This window comes from Acomys minous (genome assembly GCF_964271855.1).
Source record: "Acomys minous genome assembly, chromosome: 15".
Lineage (NCBI taxonomy): Eukaryota > Metazoa > Chordata > Mammalia > Rodentia > Muridae > Acomys > Acomys minous.
This window is the reverse complement of record NC_140497.1, coordinates 76198483-76219813: the sequence shown is the minus strand read 5'-3', so window position 1 is coordinate 76219813 and position 21331 is coordinate 76198483.

Sequence of the window (21331 nt, the reverse complement as noted above, 5' to 3'; positions counted from 1 at the left end):
TGTTCTTTGTATCTTGACTCTTTTGTTCAATATAGTATTTGTGAATTTCATCAGTATTATCAGATGTAGCTCAAAGCTTTTAGTTCTCACTCATATACTTCAAAATGCCTTAAAAATCTTTTAAAGCCAAGTTCAGTGGTGCATGCCTTTAATCCCAGCACTCAAGAGGCAGAGACAGGTAGATTTCTTAAAGGCCAAGGCCAACCTGGTCTAATATATCATGTTCCAGGTCAGCTAGGGCTATGCAGTGAGCTCCTACCTCAGTGAAAAACAAAAAGAAACAACAACAACAAAACAAAAAACAAACAAACAAAAAAAAGAAATAAAATATGTTCTCTAACAACAACAACAACAACAAAAAATCATTTTCCTGTGTGTGCCTTTTTTTCTGTTGTTGCTTGCTTTGGCGCTGGGTAGGAAATCAGAGCTTCACACACATTACAGCAAGCACTACCATCAAGCTATAGGACAGGCCTATTTTACCGCTCATGCAAATGTGAGTTTATATAATTTCCAGTTTGGAGACATTAATAATAGTGTCATATGGATGAACATTCTCCTCCTCCTCCTCCTCCTGCTGCTGCTGCTCTTCCTTCTCCTCCTTCCCCTTAGATCTTTTTGTGTAATGTAATCCAGCTCGGAACTAATGAACTTTCTGCCTCAGAATCTCAAAAACTGACATTAGAGTCATGTGCCACCATGACTAACAACATGAACATTGTTGACCATGCTTTTTGTAAATGCGTTCATTTTCTTCTGGGCATAAACGTGCGCCTGCATTTAAAGATATGCAAGACTTTCTTTTGTTTTCTTCCTTTTTTTGTGTGAATTTATGTCCTACACCTTGCTGGCCCTTCGGCACCATCTCATACTTACAGATGAGGCTATTGGATCAAAGCAGTCAGTGACAGAAAACTTTTTAATCATGCTTGGACCCCTTGGCTCCGAGAATCTATTGCTCCAGTTGCAAATTTTGTGAAATCTAAATTCACGTCAAGTATTTTTAATAAGTATTTCGCAACCAAATTGAGACATGCTATAAGTATAAAAGATACGGCAAAAATGTCTTACAAGAGTCCAGGAAGGGATGAGCTGGTGATACGGCTCATCAGTGAGGAGAACTCACACTCCTGTAGGAGGACCTGGGTACAGTTCCCAGTGCCTATGTGGGGTGGCTCACAAGTGCCTGTCACTCCAGCTCTGGGGGATATGATGCCCTCTTCTGGCCTCTGAGAGCGCCTGCACACATGCTGTGTAACCACGCAAACACACACATACAGGTATGTAAAGATAGTACCAATATTTTCCTTTATTAAAAGAAAGCAAGGTAGGATTATGCAACACGTATACAGAATATGTCCTTGTGCATATGGCTGTGGTCAGGAAAGGGGATGAACTTGTTAGAGGCAAAAAAGAGAGGAAGTTATTGGGCCACATCTAACTGGATGCACAGCCGAACTCTGCCGCTTAAATAGGAATTATGACCCAACGGTCAGTTTCCCCTTACGTAAATCAGAGATATGAAGACTGTGGGATGCTCTACCCACAGATTTGCTCGATCCCGTTTACCTTTTTGCATCTCCTGGGTCATTGGCTTCACTTTGTCCTACCTGTTGCTCTCTGTGCTTTGAGGCAGCTGCTGATGCCTGAGGTGATGCAAAGGATGAGAGGCCAGGGAAACGGGAGAAAGCTTTAATGTATACTTTATACCCAGTATACCCCTGGGGCAACCAGCTCAAGCAGAGACTTCTGGAAATCAGCTCCCGGCAACCCGCTTTTCTACTCTTGCCTTTGAGTTTGAGAGTGCGCATCGGACATTCAGCAGAAAACAACTGCCTGTGTGAAAGATTTAGAGATTCAGTGAGAAGTGCCTGGGATGAGGTCTCTCCTCCCCCCGCCCCCCACCTCCTGCCCGGTCTTTCCTGCATCCATCCAGTGACCTCCAGAGGTTGTACTGGAAGAGGGGAATTGCCAATTATTTTCTATTCTCCAGCAAGGCATTTATGTTAAGATATTTGTAAGCACGCCGGATTTCTCCTCTGCCCAATGCACCTCTTTCTTTCTCTTTCACCATTTTTTTTTTTTTTTGAGACAGGGTTTCTCTGTGTAGTCTTGGCTGTCCTGGACTCACTTTGTAGACCAGGCTGGCCTCGAACTCACAGCGATCCACCTGCCTCTGCTTCCCAAGTGCTGGGATTAAAGGCATGTGCCACCGCACTCGGTGCCTCTTTCACCATTTTGTCATCACCTTAGATGTAACAACCGGGAAGAACTTACTGATTAGCTCATGGGACCTTTGGCAACAGTGAATGTGCTTATAAACATCCATTGTCACCTTTGTTTGTAATTTGTTTCTGAGTACAGTGTTGAGCTGATGCTGGGGAGCATTAAGTGCATTGATGGTACCACTTTAAGAGAGAGTTAATCATACACACACACACACACACACACACACACACACACACACACAAACACACATGAGGTCTTCTCACTATAAATAATATAAATGCGATTGTAACATTACTTCTAAAAGACACTATATTCCATATTCTTTCAGTTCTTTCTTTGGTTGAGTGTGTGTGTGTGTGTGTGTGTGTGTGTGTGTGTGTGTGTGTGTGTTGTGATCTTTGTTTGTTTTAGAGCCTGGTTATATAACTCAGCCTAGCCTCAGACTTGATCCTCCTGCCTCAGCTTTTGGAGAGTTGTCCCTGTAGGTATGTGCTTCCAGTGTAGGCATTGGTTGATTTTCTTTCATTTAAATCATATTTATTTTAAATAAACATTTTGCATATTGATGGCATAAAATGTGATATTCTCATATAGCTGTACGTTATGTGATTAAATCAGGTTAAATACATTTCCTTGATGTCCATCATTTCCTGTGGGATTTCTGTTGCTGTTGTGAGACACAGTCTGGCTAATGAGCACAGACTAACCTTGACTCACAATTTTCCTGCCCCAGCTTCCTCATGCTGGGATGACAGGGTTGTGCCACCATGCACAACTTTGAGTATTTTTTGAATGTACTTCTCTGGACACATTTTGATTAAAATACTAATTATTACCATTTCTGACTATTATATGACAGACATGAGACTGTCATATAATTAGATGTTCACTGATGCTATCTCACTTAGTCCCAGTTCAAGTATTATCTATCTCTTTAATAAGGATTGACATGGCCTCCTTTGATCACTTTATTGAGGCTTTTATCCCTAATTGCAATTTTTATTTGCCTTATGTGTTTATGCATCACTCTCCAATCCCTTCCCCAAATAGATTGTTTATTCAAACATCAAACTTTTTCTGTCTTGCATTCTACTGTAACCATCTAGTACCATAACCATAGCCCCTTGAAAAGTGGCACATGGCAAGCACACAATATATATTTATCAAATCACAAAGTGAATGAAAAACAACATAGATGAAACCTCTGAATCCTTTGAAGACTAAAAGGTTAAAATTACAAAGCTGTTGGCAAAATCCATTCACACTGCAATATTGCATGGGCTACAGAGGGAACACATTACCTCACCTGTCAAGAAATCACTCCCCTGTCAACAAACATTCGCTAAGCCTTGCTAAGGCCAGCTTTAAGCACCAAGAACACAGAAGCAGACAATACAAACACAAACCAGCCAACGTGGATGGGTTCTGTCTAGACTTGACAACAGAAGACAGACACTCTAGGTAATAAATGAGATACGTACTTCCAAAAAAAAAAAAAAAAAAAGACATGCAGGGATAGAGATGGTGGCTAGGTAGGCTACCAAGTCCAGAAAGTCAAAGGCAGTTCCTGAGGCCTGTTCTCTGAAGAAAGCCTGCTCCCAGAGACAGAGGAGGACAGTGTGAAATTTGTCCTGGGGCAAGAACAGGAAGGGCAGGCGATAAACAGAACAGCCTTGAAGTTGTTTATAAAAGTGACCGTTGAATACAGGCAGGAAGGCTGTGTCTTAACAGAGACCATTGATGACGGGAGGTGGGAGTCAGGGAACGCCAGAGGCACAGACACACAGACTCTCGCAGCACTTGGACCATGAGGGCTGCAAGAGCGGACTCAAGGCCACAAGAGAAGAGAGGATCAAGCTCCTCTTTCTCCTTCTTTATCTATTTCTTGTTATTTTTTGAGACCGGAACTTGCTGTGGAATTATTTTGAATGGACAATTCTCCTGCCTCACCCTCCTGAGGGCTGGGATTACTCTTGGCTTCTTTTGTTTCACAGTTTTCTTTAGTGAGCGCGTGTGCATGTCTGGGCGTGTATATGTGTGTGTGCATGTGTGTACACGTGCACGCGGTGTGTTTGTGGGATGCCTGTGGCACCACACACATGGGGAGGTTAAAGTACAATTTGCAGGAGTCAGTTCTCTCCTAACAAATGGGTCCCAAGGACTGAACTTAGGTTGTCAGGCTTGATGGGAGACTTCATTTCCTGCTAAGCCATCCCACTGGCCCTGCTTTTTTTGTTTCACTTTTTTGAGTAGTTATCATACTTTTTATGGATAGATGCATATGTGTATATTACATAAACCCATAAAACATCCCCTTCTTGGTTGTTTTTCATCCATCTAATATCACACTATCACACCTCTTGTCCTTTACTAGTTTTTTTTGGTGTGTGTGTGTGTAGTTGTCTCGCCAACATTTTAATGTACGGGATAGTGTACCTTACACACCACTGCATACTTAACAACTTATCTTTGGAATCTTTCCACATCAGCACCTAAGCACTTCCTTGTCTTTTGACAGCTGCCAGGTGTCCATATGGATGCCTCATAATTGATTTGACAAATTTCTGAAATCTGTCCAGTCTTTGATAAGTGAATAGATGTATAGACGTGGTATCTTGTAACTGTATAAATGTATTTATAGTTTTCAAAGTTAATACCAAATTGCTCTTGATAATGGTTAAATGAAGATGTCCCCAAGGGGTTAGAAATATCTATAAAACTAACCATAAAGCTAAAAAAAAATCAAGAAAAGTGAACTATGGTTTTTGTAAGCATAGTAATGTGCTCGCTGATTTTAAAAAAATACACTGGCTACAATAAAAACTTAGAAATGGAAGGTGGCGTTATATCTTTGCATCAAATCTAGATACGAATGTTTTGAGTCCTGAAGCTTATGGAGTCTGGGCGTCCTTCATTAAGAAAAGTAAAATGCAACTGAAGAAACCAAAACAGGCAGGATAGACCCTTGGAAGTAGCCCAGATGAGAGAGGGATCCTACGATGCAAGCTTCGTTGTTAGCCTTGTGCCAAGCCTGCTCTGTGGAGGACTTACATAGACACGTGTCGGGGAGAGCAATTACTTGTCCTCATCTATTAGAGCTATGTTTAAACATCATGCTTGCTGTCTCTGGGGATGTGTTGGTGACATACAGGGCCACAGGCTCTAGGGCTGGCAGCTGCTGAAGGATGTAATATTGTCCGTATTTGCGTATCTCCCCAAATGGGTTCAACCTGTTTATGTAACACCTACCAATTCCTTGTGGAGACTTCTCATCCCATAAGAGCACGGTGTGTAAGACAAGTTCAAGGGGGAGCGTTCAAGGGGCCTCTGCCAATCTCATTAATTTGGTAATCTGCATAAAGGCTCCAGCTGGTGAACAGGTAGCGGTGGAAAAATAACTGTCGTATATGGAGCTGGAAAGAAAGAAGCTGGCGGATTTCCTTTAACGATCTGCAGTTGGCAGCTGCTGGTTTGTCTGCTCAGAGGTTTTGCTGCCATCCTGTAGGCAATCAATGGCATGGTTGTTGTGGGAAGAGAAGACAGCCAGCTGGTTGAGGGCAAACAGTCTTTGCAGTATCCAGAAGAGAGAGGTGAGAAGACAGATTTGGGTCTAGGGCGTAGAGACAACACACCTTACCAGTTTAACACCAGTTAAAAAAAAATGAGTCCAAAAGGTTATATAGAGCATGGAATAGACATAAGAAACTCAGGTTGCCTGCCAAGCAGCCTTGGGCTTTAGTGGAGCCGATCCCATTGAACACAGAGAGACTCACAGGTGATATTTAATATACCTAAGCATTATTCAATTAAGTCAGTTTTGGAAGGAGTCCACATCCCAGCCACCTGCATCAGAAACTTCAGAGGATCTAGAAAGTCAAGGCACGTTGGGCTTTAGCCCAATGTGCCTCATGAGTTGAGCTTTGTATCTAAGAGTTCAAATGTCCACGGTTGAGTTATTGTGTCCACGGCAAGGAGATTTGTTGAGTGCTTGAAAGGAACGTTTGATTTTGGTTTGCTTTGTTTCTTTCCTTCCCCTCTCCCCTTTTATTTTCCTTAAGGGAAGACATAGCAAGTTATGAGGGGAGAGGCATCAAAGACGACCAGTTGACAACCGCAAACTGGCATCTAAGAAATACCACCATTTGCCCTTTATTGTTTTGCTATTTAAATAAATGTGTGTGTCACTATCACCAATAGCTTCATTAAAATTCATCTAAGTCTTGAGATAGCTCACCAGGTGATGGGGAGTGAGGCTCCTCTTTAGCCTCTGACCATCCACATTACTACAGAGAAGCAGGGGAGGGGGGTGGTGATTATGTCCTCTGGGGCAGGGGTTTGGTGGCGATGATGTCCTTTCCTTTGATCCAAGGTTTTTTTTTTTTTTTTTACAAATGAACTGATCACCTGTCAGAACCTTCCAGCTTCCTGCTCAGTGACAGACTGTCTCTGAGACAAGAGCACAGTAGTACTATATCCTTCAACTACAGGGTGTAGGAGAATCAACAAGTGTGGACAGCTTAGCAAGTTAGGTTGCCATTACCTTCCTGCGTAGCAACGCCCTGTGGTGAGAGGCACTGCGAGAACCTTGACCATTGGTTAAACAGGTCAGCTTCTGAGTCCTGTGCCAACCTGTATGGATGAAGTCATTTGGCACGGCTCTGTATTGGTTGGGCAGATTTCCCAGTGACCATATGACAGAGAAGTGCTTCCTTGCACCTCAGCAAAAAGAGGCACGTATTTGGACGAGGGTGTGGGAAACAGAGAAGGGGAGGAGAGCGACGATGTATAACTCTGCTCTAAAATTAGCCCTATTTCCCTCCGTCCCTCCCTCCCCCTCCCTCTCGCGTCCTTCCTTCTTTCCTTCCTTCCTTTTTAAAGAGTGTGTTTGCTTGTGAGCATACATGCCATGTCACATGAGTGGTGCTCAGAGGACAGACAACTCATGAAGTAAATTCTCTCTTTCCACCTTTACATGGCTTCAGGGGACTGGACTCAGGTTTCCGGGTCTGGGCAACAAGCATCCGTCCTGGCTGAGCCATCTCAACAGACAGCCCGAAATCTGGACCTGGCTATCTCATAGATTTTCATAGGTCCTGTTTTTGAATTCTGATCATGACTATTAATACTTAAGGAGTTATAGAGATTTTTGGTTTCATTTCAAAATGTATGCTTTTTATTCCTGGGATTCTTTGTGGTTGACAGCTTTACTTGTTTTAAAATTCAACTTAAAAAGGGGGGATAATTAACATTCTAGTTGATGTTTTCTGGGTGTGTGTGTGTGTGTGTGTGTGCCATTAGCTTACATGATACACTATCAGAGACTGATTAGTTCCACAGGAGGTGTCTTTAAGCCGGAGAGCTCAGGAGACTGGCAATTTCTTAGTTTAAGAAGTAGGAAGGCCCATCAAAAAGTGGAAGCCTTCAAAGTCCCTTGGAGTGTTGTTAGCACAGAGCTGTGTTCAAAAGTTGAAAAATCTGAAGCCTGTGTCCAGAAAGCAATGACAACAGAAACAATAACAACAACAGCAACAACACACCAAATCAAAAAGGTTTCAAGACAAAGTAAAACTGAACAGTTTAACAAGCTAAGCAGGGCTGGAGAGATGGCCCAGAGGGTAAGAACCCCTGTTACTGAGCCTGATCAATGGAGTTTGATACCCAGGATCTGATTTCTGCAAGTCGCCCTCTGACCTCCACCCTATGTTGTGGACTGGGCATACCTGCCCCTCCCCCTCCACACACACTATATAAATGATGGAATAGAGACATTTAAAAAAAAAAAAAAAGCAGAGTCAAGTGGCACATTAAAAAGGTCATCTACTACTGTCTTATGGGGCAGCGGGCCTACCTATTGGAGGGTGCCAGCCACAGTGATGGCAAGCTTTGCTCACTGGATTCACTTCCCATCTGCCAGTGTAGTTTGGGAACACTCAGACACACACCTTAGGCATCTCTCAGTCCACTCAGATTGACAACCACAATTGCCACTGCACAATGGACTGCAGGACTGATGATTGCACTAGGGGATGACTGGAGACAGCCTGAGTACCATCTGCAGGAGTCCGATTAGACAAGCTGTTGCCCAGTCATTTCAGGGATTGGGATCTCGCTGTCTACTGATGCATCCAAGGATTAACATTCTGGGTGTGAGTGTCTGCTCTCCTTGTCTTTTATTGCTCATTGTCCTCCATGGCTAGCGTTTTTAGGGAACTTTTCAGAGATTCTTTACACACCAATAAATACAAGAATAGAATCTCATTTTTCTTTTCAGTTTGTTAAAGAGCATAGTGGTACACGTATTACTTTGCCCCTAATTTCACTTGGCATATATTGGATCTCTTAGGAGATATAATCCTTTCACTTAGCTGGTCTTTATGTCTCACAATAGTACTTTAATGTTTTCTTCATGTATGCCTTATACATTTCTTGGGTTTATTCTAAAATATTATATCATTTTGTTGCTTTTATTTTTATCTTCCATTCTCTACACACATTCTCTCTCTCTCTCTCTCTCTCTCTCTCTCTCTCTCTCTCTCTCTCTCTCTCTCTCTCTCTGTGTGTGTGTGTGTGTGTGTGTCCACAAGCAGGTACATGGATGCCACAATGCTTGTATGTCGTCAGAAGACAAGCTTGGGTATCCGTCCTAGACTTCTACTTTGGTGACAGGGTCTCTCTGTTCTTTTCACCCTCACGCATAAGCCAGGCTAGCTGCCCACGAGTGCGCTCCTGTCTTGGCTCCTTCCCCCTACAGGAGTTGTTATTTGACATTCTCATTCGGAGAAGAATCTGGATACAGAGCCTAAGTGTAAGGACATCACTGGACTGTACTCAAGCAAAACTAAAGCAATACTCAAAACGGTCTTATCCATGTACCTTGCCATGGGTAGTGTGTATCTTCCACAGACACTTTGCTTGTCAGTTGAACTGTGATCTCGCGGTTTTTTTGTTTTTATTTTTGGTACTCACAGCCTGTTAGACCTCACATTTTGGGGGGAATCCAGAGTTTAAAAACTCCCAGTACAACTAGTTTGCTGCTAGCTCAGCATCTAGGAGCCTATCTACCCAGCAAGATTTTCTGCACAGTCATCCAGACTGCCTACTATTGTGAGGACATACAATTTAATGCAATATAATTACAGTGAATGCCTCCTATCCCTGTATTACTTGTAGGCAGTCATAATTGCCCAGAAGGGACAAATATAATCAGATTACTACATAGTGCTTACTGCGTGAAGCAGTAAGTGGGTGGCATTTAAATAGGACAAGCTTATATAGTTATTTCCGCCCCCCCCCAAAAAAAATTCAAAAGGTTATTCAACCTAAACCCAAATATTATGACCAAGTATAATTCTCTTTATAAAAAGCTTCACATTTTCATAATAGTCTACAACACTGGCCCCAAATTATAGCAGAAGTATTTTTTTCAAAGTCAGATTTCCATTATTCAGGGGGAAATGACAAGGTTTGTGGCTCTTTTCAGGCCAAGTTTCTCTCTCAATGCCCATTTCCCTGTTATCTCAGGTTTTCCTGGCAGCCCACAGGGGAGATGCGGAGATAATAATACTGAGAGGCTTGGTTACAAAATTACAGAGGCAAAATTCACCAAATCCAACCTCCTCACTTGGTAACTAGAACGACCCAGGAAGGGCACGGCTAACTGACTTCTCTACCACTGCCCAGTGGCTTCCGGGAGCTGGGATTTAGAGGCCACGCCCTTGCTTCCGGCTCCACCTCTCCTCTGCCACGCCTTCACACGTATTCTCAGGAACAAATGAGAGCACAGTCTTCAATAACTACTACTGATAAAGGAGAAGCTTCAGAAAGATATATGACATTTCTCCAGCACATTCTTTTCCTGTTGGGATTACACCCATGCCATAGTTAGACCCGGATAATCAGTGACTTAGGTTAACATCGTCAATCCTGACCTTATCCGTACCGAATGTTCCATAGCTCTGCTACTTAATTCATGGGCACTGTAACACAGCTTGCTGAAATGGCACATTTTAAACATTATTATTAATTATTAATTATTATTTTATATTAATATTATTGTTCGTGTGCACATGTGTGTGTGTGTGTGTGTGTGATGGAGGGTGTATGTGTGTGTGTGTGTGTGTGTGTGTGTGTGTGTGTGTGTGTGTGCACATGTATGCTACAGCACGTGTGTGGAGGTTCAGAGGACAGCTCTGTGGAATTGGTTCTCTCATTTTTGTGTGAACTCCAGGGATCACTCTTGGGGAGGCCACCAGGTATGTGCATCAAATGCTTTACCTATTGAGCCCACCTCCCACCCCCAACCAGCTCCTAGGCTTATTTTCAATTTACATGACATCATTCTTTTTGTATTTGTTTCTTGCTTGAGTAACCTTTCTGTTGACTAGGAACTCCTCTTACCTTTATATCCACTTCATTATCAATTTACTTGGTTTTGCCCCATGGATTTTTTTTTTATCTCTTCATTTCTATTGGCATGCGTTATGGTTACATCTCTCCAAGAACCTCAGCATCTGTCTCTTTTCTCTTCAAATTTTTCTCCACACTACGCCACTGTCATTTTTGGGAAATGATAACTTTCGCCTTGTTATTACCTTGTCTGAAACTTTATGCTGTCTTCTTTGCATGCACTAGTTTTTCTTTTTTCAGATATTGTTTTCAGTATCAGATCCTATAAACACAAAAATCTTCATAAATTTTGAATTTGTTAAGATACTGTACTTCCTACTCGTCTGTGCACATTCAGTTTCCTTCATCCAAGATGCTGTCCTCTGCTCATTTGTCCCTTGTGTTGTTCACTGTTACTCTGATTCATTCTTCAAGATCGAGTATACATGGGCCAACGAGATGGCTCAGTGGGTCAAGGCACTTGTTTCTAAGCCCAGTGACCAAGGTTTGATCCTCGGGTTCCATGTGATGGAAGGAGAAGCCAATCCCTACAAGTTGGTCTCTAACCTCCATACATGTGCCATAGCACCTATGTACCCCACCCATTAATAAATAAATTTAAACATTAAAAAATATTCAATATATAAGGGCTGGAGGAATAGTTCAGTGGCAAAGAGCTTGCATATACACAAGTCCTGGGTTCTATCCTCAGCACTGAACAACAATAAAAGCAACAACAACAGTAATAATCATAATCAATCATAATATCCAGTGAAAGAATCAATCCCTACAGTCAGATCTTATTTTGTTTTTGGTCTCTGTTTCATGCCTTTTATATACATCTATTATTATATAGCACACCATAATATAATTTCTTATGTATATAATACCATGGTACTTATTTTTGTCTTAATGCCTAGCAAATGCCTGACTGAATATCAAAAACAAATAAATGAAATCTCGAGACAGATTTGTTTCATGGGCAAGCAAATGTAATCTGTTACATTTACAAACTCCTGAAAATAACACTACTTGGTGTATGCTGCTCAGAATAGAGTCATCACATAAGCTATAAAACAGAAATGTTTTGAATTTATAGAATTTTAATAACTATAATTTAACACAGTTATCCTTTCATCAAATCATATGTTTGTTTCCTCACTGTAAAATCACTGTACATAACTCTTACCACATGACATAATGGTCGTCTCGGAATAGCATGCAGATCAGAGAAAACATCTGGCATTTAGTAGAGGCCACTAGTTAACAGCTGCATAGCTCCGTTCTTAGTCAAATGGCAGTTCATTACACATTTATTAAGGTGTTCTGGGCTTCTGGGCTTTAAGGACATAAATAGAAAATGTTATTATGTATGTGCTTATAGATCAGATATCCGAGATTAAGTGTGGTGTTTACTGAATTAAATGAGGACATTTAGCAAATTGAAACAATAGCCTAGGGACCGGCTGATGTTTGTTTCAGGACTTCTTCTACAGTCTCTGCTAAAATAAGCCCCAGAGAGAATGACTGTCCCTGGAGGAATCTAGATGCATACCTCCTATAAAGATAAAATGTCCCTCATTAGCACCTAAACTTTGTATTTTACTCCATTATATATTATTCTTTCTCCCTTCCTCCCTTCCTGCTTCCTTCCTTCCCTCTTTTCCTTTCTTTCTTAGTTCTGAGAATAAAGCCTAGAGCATTTCACATGCTAGGTAGTTGTGCTGTAGACCCCAAATAACTTGTGAATAAGACCTCTACCCTGGAAACCACAGCCAGCACTAAGATAGTTTCTAGTACATCCTTTCATTTGGCCCCAAGGACCAGGAATGATCAGTAATCAAGTATGATATGCAAAGGTAGTATAGAAAAGTAGGCTGATATTGTTTATACTGCTTATTAGCTTTGTTTGTTTGTTTGTTTGTTTCTGAGAAAGGATTTCTTTGTGTAGCCCCGACTGTCCTGGAACTGGTTCTTATAGACCGGGCTGGCCTGGATCTCACAGAGATTTTCCCACCTCTGCCTCCCAAGCACTGAGATTAAAGGCATGAGCCACCACTGACTTGCTTTTGGTTTTAAACAGGTCACTTAATCTTTCTGAGTTTTATTTTCTCAATGAAAATGACAGCAGCTGCCTTGCCTCATCTAAGAATTGTCTTTAAAGGTCAAGCGAAGACTATTCCGAGGTTAGAAGACATAAGCATGGACAGTGGGTGGACAGTGGGTGGGCAGTGGGTGGGCAGTGGGTGGGCAGTGGGTGGGCAGTGGGTGGGCAGTGGGTGGGGACAAAAGGAGCTCTGGATCTAGAAGCACAGGCAAACACACACAGTTAGCTGCCACCTTGAAGATGCTGCTATTGCAGTGATCAGTCCTGAGTTGTCTGCTGTTGCTGCTGGTCCCCATCCAGGCTTGCTGAGCTGCTGTGTCTCTTCTTCCAATACCGCCCAAGGGAATGATCTCACTAAATCCCAACTTATGTTGCCAGGAAGGTTAGAAATGCACATGTCTGGCCTTCTTGCCTTTTATGGTAGAAGACTGGCCTATGACCTCCATGGACCTTTTCTTCCCTCAGATGTCAACAGGACTTAACATGTCACTGTAACCAGGTCTATAGACCTGGAGCGAGGACAAGGGAGAATGTAGGCAGCATTAGGACAGGGGGCAAATCCACAAGTGATAGTCCTGACTTCTGGATTGGGTAGGGTTGGCCATGCTGAAAGTTTACACATCAACAGGGCGGGGTGCCCTGGTGGTCTGATGTGATGGGAAGTGATTTTTGTAACATTTATTAATTGATTCATTTTCCCTGTGTATACATGTGTAGAAGTTAGAGGACAGCTTTTAGGAGTTGGCGCTCTCTCTCCTTCATGTAGGGTCCAGGGATCAAACTCAATCAAGTCTTCAAGCTTGGAGGCAAGTTCTCTTACCCACTGCCCTGTAATGGGACTTAAGTCAAAGTTGCAACACAAACAATCTTTTGGTTATTTTTTCCCAGCAGCTATTAACTAGTTCATGTCTCACATCTTTTGCTCATTTTACCTTTTAATCTTTAAAATCCAAGTTTGGACATCACAAACTTGTTTTTTAATCACTGACAAAAATGAAGTCCCTGTCATTTTGTGCACTTTGTGCCCGGCCTACAGTAAGCAAATGTGCTAGTCACTTGCACGTAGATTGATAGAGGCTTGTACAAAAGGATTCCTTGTGAGTTTCTAGGGCCCTCTGAATCTTTCTATTTCCCCATTCTCCCATATTTCCCTCATCTAGAGTCCCATTAGGATGTCCCCACATCTATCCCAGTCTCCTGGTAAGTGAAGACTTTCCTGGGACATCCTTCTTGGGCTAGTATCCAATTATAAGTGAATACATACCACATGAGTCTTTCTGGGTCTGAGTTAACTCACTCAGGATGATCATTTCTAGTTCCCACAAGATCATCATCATGACAGGCAGATCTGGACCCAGGGGGGTTCTATTCAACCTACTGTACCAATACATGCAGTAAACATTGAACCAATATTCAGATCTAGCCAATGGTCAGGACATTCTCCACAGTTGAGTGGAGAGCGGGGACTGACTCAGACATGAACTCTGGTGCTCCATATTTGACCACCTCCCCTTGGTGGGGAGGCCTGGTGGTACTCAGAGAAAAGGAAAGTAAACTACCAGGATGAGACTTGATAGGCTGTGACAATATAGTGGGAGAGGAGGTTCCCTTCTGTCATAGACCTAGGGGAGGGGAATAGAGTGAAAGAGGGAAAGAGGGAGGAACGGGAGGATACAAGTGAGGGGACAATAATTGAGATATAATCTAAATAAATTAGTTTTTTTAAAAAAAGGATTCCTGTGAGATTACTGCTGGCCTTGCTCAACCTTGCTCAGCCCAGAGAGGAATGTATGAAGAGAAAACCTGTCTCCCACATAGTCTGGTTTTCCTGAGGGAAACAATTCCAGGAAAGAAAGACCACAGACCAGCACGTAGCCCCCACAAGTGCATCAACTTCCAAGTGTCCCAGTTAACCTTTCACCTTGCAGACTCCCTCCATTTCTGCAAGACAGAGGCTTCCATTATGAACACAGTCTCATCTGCTGAGGACTCTGGTCTCTTTCTGCCTTCTGTCTCTTTATGCTGCCTCAGAAATCTAACATGGCTGTGATTAAGATACCTGATTAAAAAAAAAAAAACAACTTAAAGGAAAACAGACTTGTTTGGGCTCATAGTTTTAGAGGGTCAAGTATATGGCAACTTGGGCTCACAAACTTGGACAGAAGAGCGTCAAGGCAGCAGGAGTGTGAATAGGAAGAATTATTTGCTTTGTGGCAGACAGGAAGCAGAGAACAAGGAAGCAAGTGATGATCAATATAACTTTTAATGTCACACCATGGTGGTTCACCTCAGTTAGTTAGGGCCCATCACCTCAAGTTTCTAGAATATCATTACGTAGTGAGGGACTAAGGGGTTAGACTCCCCGGTAGGCAAACAGATAGGGAGAGGGGCCATGCCGTGACTAAGCTAATAAAAATGGCGAACTTCCAAGATGGCTGGCTTCTTCATCACCCTCCTGACCTGAGACAGAAGCCTGGCAACTTAAAAACAAGGGCCTTGAGGGTATTTTCTCCTGTTCGTAGGGCCTCTGCTGATACACTGGCTAAACTAATTCATTGCCAGACTAGGACGTGCTTACACAGTAGTTATGTGGCAGTCAGCCACCCTGTCTTTCTTCAAACTGAAAAACCTCAAATTAAGGGAGGAAGAACTTCGGAGATAGGAAAAAACAAACAACAAACAAAAGCTACAAAACAAAACAAAAAACCCCAAAACAACAGAGAAGGGACTGGATTTTTGGCTTTCCAAGTGCCCCCTTCTGCAAAAACAGATGGTCTTTTTCTCTGTGTGCTTGCTGCATGTGTGTGTGTGTTTCCTCACCGCCCCCAAATAAAATCCTTTCTTCAACCGCTGATTCTATCTAATCCTGTCTGCTGCGTTCAGGAGTTTGTGATGGCTAAGGCGACGTTATACTTTTAAATTATTGTACTTAAGAGATCTATAAAACAAAAAATGCCTCTAGCCCATAAGCCCTTCTTGCCCAAAGATGGATAACTTCTAGAATGCTTGAGGCTGCTCATATAAGATAGCAAACATGTGATTTTGCTTCAGTGAACAAGCTTGGTCACTCCACCTGCACGGCATGCATGCTTGATCGCACATAGGCAGAAGGTATGTAGGCGGGATGTAAACTTGCCCGGATTGGACGAAGGTAGGAAGCACCTATCCCTATGGGTTTTGCCTTTATAAGCCCCGACTGTAATTTGGCACCACACTCTGTGAATTCAGGTATGGACCTGTCTAGTATCCATAGTGTTGGTCAGTACTTTAAAAAAAAATCTTGCTTTAAATTTGCCTCAGATATTGTGGTAGTGGCCTTATTGTCGCTGGTGGGCTTGACATTGTCTGGAGGCTCCAGTGAGATCAGAGCACTGACCCAAATTCTAAAGCCGAACCTTCATTGTGGGACTGTGGGGCCAAAGGTCCTTCTTAGGAGGTGTGCATCATGAGATTCCCAGCACTCTGAGGAGTGCCTTTGGTTTTATGGCCTTTGCTTTCATGGACTATATCAGAGTGCACAGCCATGCTGAGAAAGCAGCAAGCTTCTATGGAGGCCTCCCGTGGTAAGCCATAGTCATTTTTTGTGTGTGTGTGTGACATCTGGTTCTGTTGGGATCCAGATCTAGGGCATTGGGACCCAATAATCTCTCATCTATGGCAAAAATCACCCGTTTCAGGTTATTTGTATACTGTGGGCTAAGATGGAAACTGATAGGGCCCAGTGAATTGCATGTTTTGTTTTTTTGACCACTCCCTTCGAACTGTGAAATTCTATGTTCTGGGTTAATTGGTTTCACTTTTACAATCTCCCACCCCACCGCCTCTTGGACATACTGGGTTTATTGGGTTTATGTTTTCTGTCTCTGCTACCACCAGCCACCAGCCACAGCTGCCACCAGCCACCAGCCACCAGCCACAGCTGCCACCAGCCACCAGCCACAGCTGCCACCAGCCACCAGCCACCAGCCACAGCTGCCACCAGCCACCAGCCACAGCTGCCACCAGCCACCAGCCACAGTTGCCACCGCTTGCCATGGCTGCTTTGGTGGCCAAGGCTCAGAATTTCTTATCTCTGAGCTTTCTGATCACTAGATTCAGGAAGTCAGATGTTTTGGAGGTGTGGATAATATTTAAATTGTTTTGTGCTCTTTTATTTATTGAAGATCTGGCCCTGGAGTTAGGGTATAGCTCTTCCTTCTCTAGATCCAAGCACACTTATTTAAAGTTTTCTCTCTGCCCTATGTCAGGTGATCTGCTTGATTTTGTAACAGGGAAAAGAGATAAAAGCAAAGCAGCAAAAATAATAAATAAATAATAAATAAATAAATAAATAAATAAAATTAGACTGCTGGTTTCATTTAACCATCTAAAACTTTTACTAAGATATAAACCTTAAGGTTTGTAAGTTTATTATGTGAACTTTTTATACCTCACGATTTATAAGTTTATTGGGTATGGTTAAAAATCCGTAACAAGAAAGTTAAATTAACCTCCGCTTCCCACCCTCATCACCAGTGGCAGGTGGGAGAACTGGCCCTAGTGTCATGAAATCAGGAGAGCTGTCTCTGCCCCTCGTTAGCTGCATACAGCACTGCGCATCCTCAAGGGTGTGAGAGTGAGAGAGCTGGCGCCACCATTTGTCTTTGGCTTCTGCTGTGTGGTGGCATGGGCAAGGAAGAGATGCCCCCATATCCCTTGCCACCAACAGCAAAGCAGGAGGGTTGGCCCCCAAAGTCATCAGAGTGAAAGAGCTGTCCCTACCCTTCATCTGCTGTAGCACTTGGCAAAGTGGGCCCCGCACCTTGCCTGGGAAGCACAGTAGAGCTGGCCTTGGATGTGGGCATTGAAGGTGAGCCAGCCCCAAGAGCAAGAGCCCAGGAGAGCCTGTCCTGCTCTTGCCTGGTGTGTGGTGGCATGGTGGGATGGATAGGGGAGAGATGCCCTCCTCCCTCCCTTGTCCCTCACTACCTATATAGCAGTTGGGAGAGTTGGCCCCAGGGTCATGAGAGTGGGAAAACTGACCATGTCCCTTAACCACTACAACACTAGAAAGATCAGGCCCTGCACCTTGCCTGGGCATCAGGCTAGAGCTGGCCCTGGTTGCAGGGCTTTCCAGTGAGCTGGCCTCAAGGGCATGGAAACAGATAGCAGGCAGCCTGACCGGCTCAGATGCCTCTCAGGGCCAACCCAGGCTTTTGAATTGGTCCACCCCAACATCTACCCCCACTGATGAACTGCTGGGGTACATGAAAGGGTCTGTCCTACAGGTCAAAACTACAGGATTTCCATGACATAGCACAACAACAGGGTATCCAAGAGGAGTCCCAGTGAGGTTCCGGTATTGATAGAGTAACATCTGGAGAGTGTCTTTAGACGTAGATACCCCTAACCACTTTTGATATATGGCCGTTGACACAGGTTGCCTGCTGGCTCTCCCCGCCCTGTGCCTATAGGGTAATTAGGTACTGTGTTACAGTTCATATGGCAGGCGTGCACTGCAAAATGCAAAACAAGCATTCTTAAAGTGCCTGGTTTCAACCATTTATGTGCGCTTATCTTGGAAGCACCCCACCCACTCCCCAAGGCTATATAGCCTTTTTTTTTTTCCTCCCTGATTAAAGTTGAACTAGCTTCTAAAGTATTTCCCAGAGTGTTTGATCTCTGCTGTGCTTTACGGTCTTCCAAGCCCCACACTACATCTTCTGGTCCACTTGTCTTGGTGGGCTGGTGGCCAGCAGCACCCCACCCCCCAAGGAAGAGGAAAACCACAGGCAAATCCTAATTTTGTAGCATCTCCTAACTTATAAACTGTTAAAGATAATTAAGGCATATCAGTTAATAGTCACCTTATAATGATCAAATTCTTCAATGAGCTCAGTACTATACTATAGTCATGCTAAAGACTAATGCAAATTAATTACATGAATAAGCTTCCTCCATATATTTTCAAGGTTAAGCCTAAAACAAACAACTGAAAACAAGTAAAGCTTATTTAGAATCCGGTATACTTAATAGATGACCCTCAAAACTTTTCAGAGATCTGCTTAATATGGTATTTAAATGTTCAATGGGAACCATTCCTGTGATAGATGAAAATGCCAGCTCTTGGAGGCAACCCTAGCATCTCTGAAGAAGACAGATGGGGCACAGACCTGGATATTGTGACACTAACCACTAGGGAAAACTGCCCCATGCCTCTCCTGCTGCCAGGGCCCTGCACAAACTGTGAACACTATAAGGTTGATTGCCATATTTATTCTGTCTAAGTCAAAGTAGGCCAATTTCCACAAGCTTTTCATCCACAGGAAAATCTCTCAGACCGTATGAGTTCTGTCCTGTGCAGCAGGTAAAGATTCAGTGCTGGCCAGGCGGTGGTGGCGCACGCCTTTAATCCCAGCACTCGGGAGGCAGAGGCAGGCGGATCTCTGTGAATTCGAGGCCAGCCTGGTCTACAGAGCGAGTTCCAGGACAGCTAGAGCTGTTACACAGAGAAACCCTGTCTTGAAAAACAAAAACAAAAACAAACAAACAAAATGCAGTGTTGTCCTGTGTAACAACTAAGGATCTATGACCTTGTCCCCCAGGGAAGCCATCGGAAGGTACTGGGGTTATCATCCAGGTAGCTGGTAAGCCTCTGCCATTTTAATAGATTCAGAGGCCATTTGGTTTATATTTCCTGTTATAACTACTCCTTCTTAGATCTCTCATGGTGTTGACAGCTAATGGTTTGCTTTGTCAGTTTGTCAGTGGCAGGCAACCAGCTTCTCCGCCAAGGTTGCCGCTTCCTGGTCAATGCATGTCACATGTGGGAATCAAGCCTCGCTCTTCTAGAGCTATTGTATCTCCTGAGGAAAAAGACAAACTCACAGGCAGGCGTGCCTTGCCAACAGGTTTCATATTAAAGGATAAACAGGTTTCATTAGTAACTTTTTACTATTCCTTTGTTTGAAGGAACTTGCTTTGCAATGACTGTGCTCAGTAATCAACCACGTGTGTCTCATGATAAATGATTGTTTGTTTGTTTGTTTTTTAAATAAAATAGGTTTTAAGTTTTTGTAAGCTCTGAGATGCTAAGAAAGTGTTTTAAGGTATGTAAAGGAATGAGGATGTAAAAGCTTAAGTAAGTTCTGAGGGCCTAAAAAAGATTTTAAAATATGTAAATGTAAAGATGCAAAAAAGATATGTAAATGCTAGTTGTAAAGGTATGAGAAAGTGATTTGAGACATATGAACAGTGAAAAGAGTTCAGATGTCGTCCCCTCCCTATGCTATTGTTACACTAAGACTTCCAAAGCTCAGATGTTTTAACACTGATCCATGGAGCTCTGATGAGCTGGGAAAGGCACCGACTACTGTTGTCAGTCCCAAGCTCAAGGTTTTAAATTCACTTCAGTTGTCCTCTAAGTATAGACTTAAAGATACTTCTCATCATGCCGGAGACACATCTCTGCCCAATCTATACATCCAGCCCAGACAAAATAGTGATCATGCTTTTTACCCCAAAGCCAAAGCAAAGCCCACATCAACTCCAGCTGCTTACAGACACCTGTTAGCTGTTTTTCTCACAGTGTGAATCTCAGTACAGATTACAAACAGTGGTGATGCTAGTATATCTAAAACTTTTGTCTTTTTTTTTTTTTGTAAACTAAAAAAAAAAAAAAAAAAAAAAAATATGTAAGCTTCAGGGTGTCCGGGGAGTCTTAATACTTGGATCCATCTCTCACAGATCAAACAGACTCCAAATAAGTACTCTTGTCAATCAAAAGCCTAAGTTTCTTATTCCTGAGAGTGGCATCGCTCTTCTCTTAGGACTCCTCCCCTACCCCAACTACCAGGAATATGGGTCTGAAAGTTCTAAGTGTAAGATGTCCTTTAAGTTCCTAAACTTTACTTTCTATCCCTCATCTGTATCTGTCTCACCAGACAAATTTTCACTCAGCTGATAGATACCATTAAGGAATTAGCTGCAGACTACAAACTACACCAAAAGTAACCTACACAAGCCAAACCCAAGCAGTCCTACAAAACTCAAAAGCCCTGGAGTTTCTGAAAGCTGATGTGAACCAGTCCAGGGAATAGATTGCTCCTGGTCTCTTCAGCTAGGTCAGGAAACCAGATGGTTCTGGTGAGTGCCCCGTTGCCCAAATTCCCTCCCAGCCTTTGACTAGCATTCCAGCTTTTTCTAGGCCCTAACAATGATGTCTTAATTTCAGCAGGAAGTAGTTATGGAAGAGAGTGTGTTGCCCCTTATCCTCAACAAAATGCTGAAATATTAGGTCTAAAAGAAAAACTCTGGCAAAGGGGGAAAATGGCTACCTCCAATGCCTACTGGCATACCAAGAAAGGTACCTGTTAAAACTAAATAGACACATATCTATCAAAGGCAGATTTACTAGCAGAAATTGCTGTACAATGTGATAGCCCACTTGACCTGCACTGTGTAGAACAAGAAGGCTATTATGTGACTTTTAGAGAAAATTGTTGTTTCTATGCAAACTACTTGGTAATCATTAGAGATACTTTGGCTGTACCTAAAAGAAATGCAAAAACAAAACAAAACAAAAAACCCAAAAAAAAAACAAAAACAAAAACAAAAAAACCCACGAGACCT